At 51.7% G+C, this 10123-nt stretch overlaps 1 long non-coding RNA gene across 1 annotated transcript; it reads right to left on the reverse strand.

The window, feature by feature from the left end:
* On the reverse strand, positions 1–1072 carry LOC108509903. Its single transcript, XR_001878717.1, has 3 exons — positions 734–1072; positions 325–420; positions 1–130 (listed from the first exon to the last, which is right to left on the reverse strand). It is a non-coding gene; the product is annotated as an uncharacterized LOC108509903 (long non-coding RNA).
* Positions 1073–10123: the final 9051 nt, after the last annotated feature.

Genomic DNA, 10123 nt, shown 5'->3' on the forward strand with positions numbered 1-10123 from the left:
TTGACTTTTTTATCTAGCTTAATTCCTTGGCAGTATTGCCAAAGGCAAACCATGTGCTTTTCCTGAAGCCAGATTTGGACTTTTTGGTCCACGACCTTCTCCAGCCCCTCTGGAGCCTCTGATGCTTCACCTGGATACAGAAGGAGACAACACTCAGTGTCCAGCCCTGCTCTTCTCCTGCTCTCAAAGCCACCCACTCCCTCCAAGTCTCCATGGTCACACTCCCAGGATTTGCAGAACTGCCCAGGGAACAGCACGGGAGTGGGAAAAGAGACCAGTGGAAAGCTGGAATTCACATTTTCCCCAGAGAGGCTCCAGGTTTACCTGCAAAGTCCTGGCCATCCCAGTTTTCCATCCAGACCTGCCAATAGTCCCAGCCCAACTTTTCCTGTGCTACTTCAATGGCTGCAGGTGCAGAGGCTGGAAAGGAGATGACAGCCAGTATTAAATGAGTTATTTGAGCATTTCCCCACACACACCCCAGCAGAGAACTGCTGCTTCCTCTCCTCCTGGAGGAATTGTCCCCCTTTGAACTGGTTTTCCCATTTCCTGGTCAAGTCCTTGACTCACATTGAGCCTCTCATTTTAATAGTTTGCTGCAAGTTTTGTAAAGAGACCAAGGAAGAACAAAGCATTCTGAAGCAGAACATAGTTTTCCCCAGACCTTCTGAGCAGCACCATGGCCTGGGGACACCACACCTGGGGCTGGGGGGTTCATGGGTGACACCATTACCTCAGACCTCGGGGTCAGGGGCCACAAGTGAGGCTGGAAAAGGGGAATACAGGAGCAAGAGTTGGTGGTTGGTCGGGTAGAGCGGCCAGATGAAAGTCCATTCCCTCCTTCTGACACTCCAAACTGTCCTACCCAGGGGGCTGAGGAGCCACAGAGCTGGAGGAGTGATGGGGAAAGAACTGGGATGGAACTGGGAGGCAGCAGCTTTGCTGTCACCCTCAGAGAGAAGAAAGGCCTCAATATTTGAGACCTGGGGGGGAAAGAATGAACTCAAAGCTCCACCAGTGAGTCCATTCCAGCCCCCTGCCCATGGCAGGGAAGGTGGTTGGTGGATCCAAACCTGCCCAGACCCCACTGTTGATGTGGAGCAGCATCTCTCATGTCACAGAGGTCCCCACACCACTGGGAGCTGGTGGGTTTTGCACCTCCCTGTAGAGAAAGTCCATCCATGGTTTCAGGCTGTTTCTGCTCCCCAGGAGCCCATATCTCTCTTTAACCAACATTATCATCAGCAGAAAGACCTCCAGGGGGAGGGATGTAGAGATTCAGCAAACCATGGCCCTGAGGAAAGCAGTCCTGGTGTGATCCCTTTGATTTGGCCCTAAGAAATCCCATCAAAAGCTGCACTAAATTGCTGGCTCATAGGAAAAGTCATTTCATCCAGGCTTTGGGGGAGATCCATCCCCCCTTGGATACAGTATCTAGCCAGCCCACAACTTAATTGTTGTTTTGTAGATGAATGTGATATCTTGCCAATATTTTTGCCAGTGGTGGGTACTTTGAGCTTCTTTTACTTGCAGGATACAAAACCAAGCAACATCATATCACTCCACAGTTACCAAGGTAACTGGAGAGAAAGATAGAAGCGTCTGGGGTTGCACACTTTGTGATCTCCCTTCATTAGCTCATTTCTTTCCATCACTTTGCTTCCCCAGCTCCATTTCTCCCTCTGCCTTCAAACCACACAAGAACTGTGAACCCACCGAGTCCCTCATGAGGGAGGTGACAGTGCCCAGAGGCAGGAAAACTGTTTGGGAGCTGTTTGCCAGCAGAGCTTCATCCTAGAGGACATTTGTACACTTCAAAATGGGAACGACAGAGGGGGAAAGTGTATGATGAAGAAGGAACTGACAGTGCAGTTGCTTGGTGGCCCAAAATGTTGGGGTTTGCTCTTAGAAGACCAGAGGCCAAGCCATGATGTCCATCTTCCTGCCATGCCTGGTATTCTCGGGCTTGTGGCCATGGTCCAGCTGCCAGCTGGGATGAACTCCTCCAGCTCCCACACAGACCTGCCATGGCATTGCAAAGGGGGGGAGTGTGCTAATCCCAGTGCCAGAGGGAAATCAGACTGGGAATAGACCTGATAAAGGTGCAGGGAACACAACAGCCTCCCAAATGCAGTGTTCAATAAGCACCCAGGTGTTTATAACACAACACAAATCCAGTGCACTCAGGAGCACACAGGGAGGCTCCAGTGCTTCTCACAATTTGGGAACAAGGTTCCCCACTGGAGTTTTTTAATGCACTTTGTATGGCAAAGTGTCAGGACGAGCTGGCAAGTTTCTAGGAAGGAATCCTTGGCTGTGAGGGTGGGGAGGCCCTGGCACAGGTTGCCCAGAGAAGCTGTGGCTGCCCCTGGATCCCTGGAAGTGTCCAAGGCCAGGTCGGACGGGGCTTGGAGCAACCTGGGCTAGTGGAGATCCTGCTTTAGTCCCTGTGCACTGCAAGAGAGAGGAGGGTGAGGGAAGGCAGGAACACTGGGACCTGTGCAGCCCTCCAGGCCTCTCCCACGTGCATTTTCTGTCTGCCCTGGCAGTGCTGGCACTGCTCAGCCTGGAGGCTGCTGGGGCACTGTCTGTACCCGGGCACCCCAAGAGCTCTCCTCCTCGGGGCCTCGCACTGGTGCACGCGGAAAGCCCCTGTGGTACCTCAGGGATGTTGCACAAAGCAGTTGTCAGTGGTTTGTGGGTCCCTCAGTCCCCCTGTCACACTGCTCTTGGTGCCTTTAGTTTCTAACTTCGATCCCCAGGGAGAGAGAGGCCACCCAGCACAGAGCTCCATGAGCAGTGTCCCCAGCCCCTGGTCACACAGCCAGTGCTGAAGGGACAGAGGGAGAGCAGCACTGAGATCCTGCTGGAGAACACAGATTTACTGGGAGGGAGGTCATTGAGGGATGGGGGGACACTGGAAAAGAGCCCAGAGGAGGATCCTTACCTGGGGACTCCCAGCTGGGGCCTGAGTTACCACCTGAGGCTGCAGGAAGAACAACTCCAGCCTTTGCCATCTGCCAGAGTTCAAGGATTGGGATCCTGGGGCTTCATTCCTCCTCCTTATCAGCTTCAATCCCACTGCAACCACCTCTTGGTCAGGGATGTGCTGACTTATGGGGCACCACGAGCTGGGCAGTGACCTCATGGAGACCTTGCTCACACTGAGTCCTGCTTGGGATGGGCTGCAGGAGGTGCTGAAACAAAGCTCCCCCTGCCTGGCCCCACACCCCCAGCAGACACACACTGAATGCAAAACTCCACCCAGGAAACAGCAGCCACACACAGATCAAGCCCAAATTGTGTCCCACTCTCCTCATTTTACTCTCTCTTCCCAGTCCCAAAAACGTGATCCACTGATAAACCTGGACAACGTGAGGCACAGCTCTCAGGGGACAGAACCACCTTGCACACACCTCCCCTTTACACCAGGTGGTTTCCACCTCCAGCCCCTCCTTGTCCCCTGTGTGTGGTGCCAGGGGGTGAATCCCCACCCTGGGGACACCAACCCCCTGCCAGCTTGTTTTCCTTTGGGTGTTCTACTTGTTCCAACCACACACCCCAACCTTGAGCTGCCTCCTCAGCCACACAATGCTCCCAGTGCCAGGGAAGGGTGTCCAGGCCAGCAAGGACCACGCCACAAACATGGGAACACATCCCATGGAAAGAAAGGAGGGACAGCACAGGAGGGACAATATCTACAGCCTTCCTGAAGGACCAGCAGGGGCACAAGAGCAACGGGCAGGAACTGATGCCCAGGAAGTTCCACCTGCACAGGAGGAAGAACCTCTTCCCTGTGCAGTGACCCAGCCCTGAACAGAGACCAGAGGGGGTGCAGTCTCCTCTCTGGGGATATTCCAGATCCCTCTGGACACAATCCTGTGCTGTGTGCTCTGGGATGGCCCTGCTGGAGCAGGGAGGTGGCACCAGGTGACCCACTGTGGTCCCTTCCAGCCTCACCCAGCCTGGGCTTCCGTGGATATTTCTGGAGGAAGGGGTTGGGTTTGTCCCAGCAGCATATCCTGGGGGTGACAGCAGAGCCCTCCCTGATCTCTGGGGGCCTCAGAGTGGCTTTGGTTGCTGCTCTGGGTTGGACACAGCACCAGGAGCATCTCCAGCTCCCTGCCTGCCCCCACCCTGCCACACTGCTGTGTGCCAGAGACGTGCCCAGGGCACAGAGCAGCTCAGCCAGGGCCCATCTGTGCTGCTCCCTCTGGGACACACCCCAGGCACTGCATGTGCTGTGGGGAAGGGGATGGAAAAGCTGGGAATGGGAGAGTTCTGCAGCCTGGCCTTGTTCTGACCAAACCCAGGGGTTGCTGCTGAGCTTCCTTCCCTGAATCCCAGAGCACACCAGCCTGTCCCAGTGCCCACTGGGAAGGAGATGCATCCTGGCCTGCTTTCCAACTTCTTTTTTGTTCCTCATGCTGCTTGTCTCCCGGGCTGTGCATTCCTGCTTCTCTTTCCATCTTCTCCCTTTGAGGAGGAAAACAAGGACAGGTCACTTGGCTTTTTATATGAGCAGCTCTGAGAGAGGGAGAGAGAGCAAAGGGAACCAAACACCCCAAACAAAGTGAGGGAACATTTTTAATTGGAAGTGTTTTGTTTTCTCCCGGATTTTAACTTTAGAGGGAGGCTCACAAATACTCTCTCAGGGTCCACTGTGAGAGGCTTTATTCTGCCACGGGCTCCTTTCATGGTGCAGCACAATAGCTTTTGTTTCAGAAGCACAGGGCAATGAGGACCTTGAATGCCAGAGGTCTGTATTATATCCATAACTGGAGATTTGGATGGTGGAACGGAGGTTGGGGGGAAGGTGAGAATGAAAAATTTCTCCATTGTATAGATGGAGTCCTTCCAGCAAACACTGGCACAATAGGAAGCACATTCTTAAGAGCTGAAGCAGAGTCTGGATAAAGACTCACTCATTTTGTACATAATGGTCCCTGTGCTTTAACCTTGTACAGCTGCTATGACACCTGCTTTTCAAAGCCATTGTGGAAGAACAAGCAGAGCTTTGTCTGCTCTACACATTCTGCACCACACATGTTAACATTTCTCTTTTTGTATTTACTTTTGTTTCCCCCACCTTCTCTCTCCCTCTTTTTTTTTTTCTCCTTTTTTTTTTTATTTTTTTAAAAACATAACAGTTATGAATGAATGGCTGAAAACTAATTTCAGCCTTGATTCCTGCATCGTGTCCAGTCTGAAAGTCTCCCCATATTGTAATGCAGAAGAAAGGGCAGATATTAGACTGGGAGTGCAGTGTTCCCTTTCTAGCAAACCTTCAGCCTTCTTCCTGTTTCCCCCCCTATTTCCCTCCCTTTCCATCTCTCTGGTTTGAAAGGATGAGCAGAACCCATCACCCTCATCTCCCCTCCAGCACAAAGAGCTGGAGGACCTCGTGGCACTGGTTCAGTCACCCCTGGGACCCCTTGGGATGTGTCTGGGACGGAGGTGAGAGATCCAGGTCAAGGTTCTCCTGATGAGACGGGAGAGGTTTGGGCACCACAGTCCTCAAGTGGCCTTTTCCTGGGCAGGGATCCAACTGAAGAGCAAAGCAAGCCTGGAGCACGTGGGATCTCTGTGATCCTCCTCTCCTGTGCCACCTGCAGTGGGAGGAGGGCAGAGACATCCTGTCCTTCCAGATCACCCTACAGCCCCCCATTCCCAGTGGGAATAGCTGAGCAGGTGCTGCTACAGGGGGCAATGGGAATAGGAGAAACTGCTGCTGGTCTCCCAAGGAGTCAAGGAATGGTGGCTCTGGCCAATGGAGCAGCTGAGATCCAGACCCTGAGGATCACAAATGATGAGGTTATTGATGATGGTCATTCCATGGAAATCCCTGAAGTAGTGAACGACCTTCCAATGTCAAATCCCCCGGGTTATGGCCCCTGTGTCATGGAGCAGATCCCCTCTGGGATGACCTGAGCAACCTGCTCTAGTGGGAGGTGTCCCTGCCCATGGCAGGGGATTGGAATGAGATGACCCTGCAGGGCCCTTCCAGCCCAACCCACCCTGTGATTCCCTGAGCTCCACAGGGATGAGATGCCCCTGGATTTCCCTCAGCAAGCAGGATCAGGACTGACAGCAGCCACCAGTCTGGGGCTGCTGCTTCTCTGCCCAGCCCAGGTTTCAGCTCTGGCAGAGAATTAAAGCCCTGGTGATGTTCTGACTTCACTCTTTCGTGGACACAGCAGGAACAGCAGAGCAGGAGCCATGAGGAACGAGTGAGCTCCTCATGGAGGGTTGGTTATTCCGAGCAGGTTGCCCTGCCCCTGAGCACTGCAAGTTAACAGGGCCAAGGTGCAGCAAAACCCCTAATAACCAACCCCATTCAAATTGTCTGGCCTTTATTATTGCATTTGTTTTTGTGGCTTGGGAGGTTTCCTTTGGTTTGTGGCTACAAACCCAGCTCTGCTCAGGGCCTGCAGGGAAATGTCTTCTCCTCAGCTAACCCTGCCCAGAGCACAGGACTCCTGGGGAAGGGCTGGGGAGGATCCCAAGTGCCCAGATTCCATGAGATTCAGCCCCTTTCCAACACTGGTATTACTGTGGCATGGGAAGAGACATCAATGGCAGTGAGAAGCCTGGGCTGGGAGAGGTTCCCAGCTTTCAGACACCAGACTTAGATTTTCCTTTTTTCAAATTAAAAAAGAGGCCAAAATACGAAATTAAAGGCGGAAGACTGGCTTCTGAAATCCCTACTTGAGCTCCAGCTTTTCATGGGAATAAGCCAGCCCTATTTATTTCATGCTTGCTTTCATTTCTAATTATTGCCAGGAAGTGCCAACCACATGCACTTGATCTTTAGCGTGTTCAGACTAGTTGGAGAAGGGAAAAAATCCATGGATCTATCCACAAGACATCCACTGCCTGCAGAATGGGAGCAGCTGGCAGGAGAGCAGGCAAAAAAAAAAAAGAGGGGCTGGGTGGAGTAGGGCTGAACACTGAGCTTGCACTGGGCACAAATCTGGGATGCTGGGAGAGATTCACTGGCACAAAACCTGCCTTAGGCCTGGGTTTATCAGAGCTGCTCCCAAATGGGGAACTCGAACGGGACTCTCAGGAGATCAATGTTATTTCTGAGCCATCACATCCTTCACTGACCTGAACACGGGAAATAATGAGGTATCTCTCCCTTTTCAAGTGTGTTTCTCATTAAACTGCTTGGGTGTGAAGCTTGGACATGGGAAGCTTTCAAGTCCAGACACCAGGAGCTGAGTGAGGCAGAGCTGAATGAGAACCACGAGGAACCAGAACGAGACTGTGAAAAACAAGTGTCGAGGTTTCCCCCCCAACCTCGTGAGTTAAACAGCCCAGTTCTGAGCAAGGCATTCATGGAGCTGCTGCGCTGCACAAACCCTTCCTGCTCTGCTGGGAAGTGTGGATTTTGTGAGATAGAAGTAGGAATGTTTCTCTATTAAAAAAAAAATGAGGGGAGAAAAAGCCAGAGTGGGTGCAACACCCACGTTCGACCCTCAGCCCTCCTCCATGTCAGACCCCACCACGCTCAGTTCACACCTCCAGATCTTGGCTTTAATCGAGCAGGAGACAATTGAGGCTCTGAGCCACCCCCAGCATAATCCTGCCGTTTGAAGGCACAGAAAGGCACTTGAGAGCAGCAAGTGTCAACAGCCACTCCCCCATTGAGAGAACATCCCTGCCCTCCTCCACAAACTCCGGCTGGCAAAGCAAATAAACAATAGGAAACCTAACCCCAGCAGGGCTAGAAAAGATGTTTCATTAAAAGAAAACAAACAAACAAACAAACAAACAAAAAAAACCAACAAAAAACAAACCCAAAACAAAACAAACAAAAAAACCAAAAACAAAAAAAAAACCACCACAAACAAACAAAAACAAAAAACCAAAACTAATAAAGACAAAACCAAAACACAAAACAAAATAAAAACAAAACAAAAAAACCCAAACAAATAAACAATAAAAACTCCTAACCTGCAAAAAAAGTGATGTTTAATCTGTTAATTCCTGCTCAGATCCCTGCTCCTTGGATGAGGAGCGTGTGCACAGAACAGCTCTGCTCAGGGACAAACACAGCTCGAATCCTCCACCCCAGAAACTGCTGGGAGAGCTGTGGGATGGCTGAGGGAAGATCCTGTGGGAAGGGGAGCGGGGGGAGATGGTGAAGGACCCCTTAATCCACAGTCTCATTGCAGAGCACTGGCAATCCCTGGATCCTGTGCCATCCTTGCATCCCCATGTAGCTGGAAGAGCTGGAAAGGACCATGGATCGGAGATGTGCTGCCAGAGAAATTGGGAAGGGAACCAAAAGCCACCTTGCTGCAGACAAGGCCCCTCAGAGGGGACTCAGGTGATGCTCAGCCCTCTGACTGTGCCTGTCACATCCCACCCTCTGCCCATGGGTGAGGGCAGAGCTCCCTGCCACGCTCTGTCTGTCACACCAAAGCACCAGAACCCCTCAGCATCCCTTCCAAACTGCCCTGCAGTCCCACCAAACCATTCCAGGCCCGTGCTTTTCCTGAGGAGGGAGGCACAGGGGAGACCTGAAAACACCTAAGGGGGATTAAGGAAGAGTTTAAGCCCCTGCATCAAGAAACACAGAGCACAAAAGCTTCTCCTGGCAGCTGAGGGTCTGTCAGCACCTGAACCTGTCAGCAAGTTGGGGCTGCCCCAGCCCTGGAAGTGCCCAAGGCCAGGATGGACGGGGCTTGGAGCAACCTGGGACAGTGGAAGGTGTCCCTGCCCACGGCAGGGGGTGGGATGAAATGGGCTGTGAGGTCCCTCCCAGCCTAAACCATTCTGTGACTCTCTGGTTCCACACAAGGGCTGGCCAGTCAGGATGTCCCATGTTCTCCAAGGTGCAGAGTCCCTGAGAAACACCTGGACCAGTTCCTGGGAGTGTCCCAGAAGGTCCAACCTGCTGGGAAGAAGAGGGCTGGACACCCCTTCCCAGTCCCACCAGAGTGGTCTGAACAGGAGTGTCCCAGCACCCAGTTACCTGTGCCCAGCTCCAGGCCCAAGGTGTGAACACCAGCAGGTCCTTCATCTGTGCTACAAGAAAACGCCTCCCCCGGAGACTCATCATTTCACTAAGCCCAGCTTAAGTGTTTCCTAGGCTTGCCCTGCTGCCCCTCAACTCCCTGCAGGCTGCAGGGACCCTCTATGAGCCATCCCACTCCACCCCCACTGAGAGAGCTCTAATCCACCTAAACTGAGCTCAGGAGACCCACTGGAGACCCACATCAAGCAGAGGGACGTGGAGCATCACCAACCCTGGGCCCTCCTCTGCATCTGGCACTGGCATTGGAGAGAAGGGCCTCCAAAAACTCACAAACCTTTCCAAGAGTCCTTGCAGGACTTAAATCTCCCTCCTATCCATCCTCCTGGGCTCCTGCGAGTTTCTCAGAAGGGTCTCTCCCTAGGAGAAGGTGTTTTGGGGGGGCTTCTGGTACCCAGAGAGCAACAGAAAATCCCGAAAGAAAAAGCACCAAAAAAAGTAAATTACTGTAAAACTGTGCAAAAGGCACCTTGGCAGTCCTGCTGGAGCAGAAGGATGTGCTTAACTTGCGTGGAAGCAACCAGAAGATGCAAGGAGGGACCTTCAGAGGCCAGAGATGGGGTGAAGCAGCGGGGCCTTGGCCCAGTCCTGTTTTTGCAAGGGGTCAAATGAAAGATGATTTGCAAAAAAAAAAAAAAAAAAAAGGGTGACCCTGATTGGTTAATGAACATCTCTCAATTTACAGCAGCAAAATGCTGGGTGCCATCAAATGCAACCCAAAGTTAAAGCTATGACTGCTTTAATAATCAATGACTGCAGAGTATTTAAAAAAACAGCGAAGCTTTCAGGGGCTTAAGACTTATTGCTTGCATTTTCTCAGCTTTCTTAAAGAAAAAAGGGGTGTTGTAGAAAATGGTCAAATTTATCATTTATAGCAAAATATTAATGTAGCAGCAGGAGACTTGATGTGGCCATCTATCTACAAGCATTCAGACTTCAAAGGAAGCATAAACACGAAATTAATGGTTTGTCTAGTGTAAAGGAAAAATAAATGCAAATGTAGCCTCATTAATACCAAGTGGGTGACTTCTTGGTTTATGGGGTTTGGATTGATTTTGTCAAAGGCCAATAGATTTATTA

This window comes from Lepidothrix coronata, unplaced genomic scaffold (genome assembly GCF_001604755.1).
Source record: "Lepidothrix coronata isolate B3197 unplaced genomic scaffold, Lepidothrix_coronata-1.0 Scaffold429, whole genome shotgun sequence".
In the NCBI taxonomy this organism is placed as follows: Eukaryota; Metazoa; Chordata; class Aves; order Passeriformes; family Pipridae; genus Lepidothrix; species Lepidothrix coronata.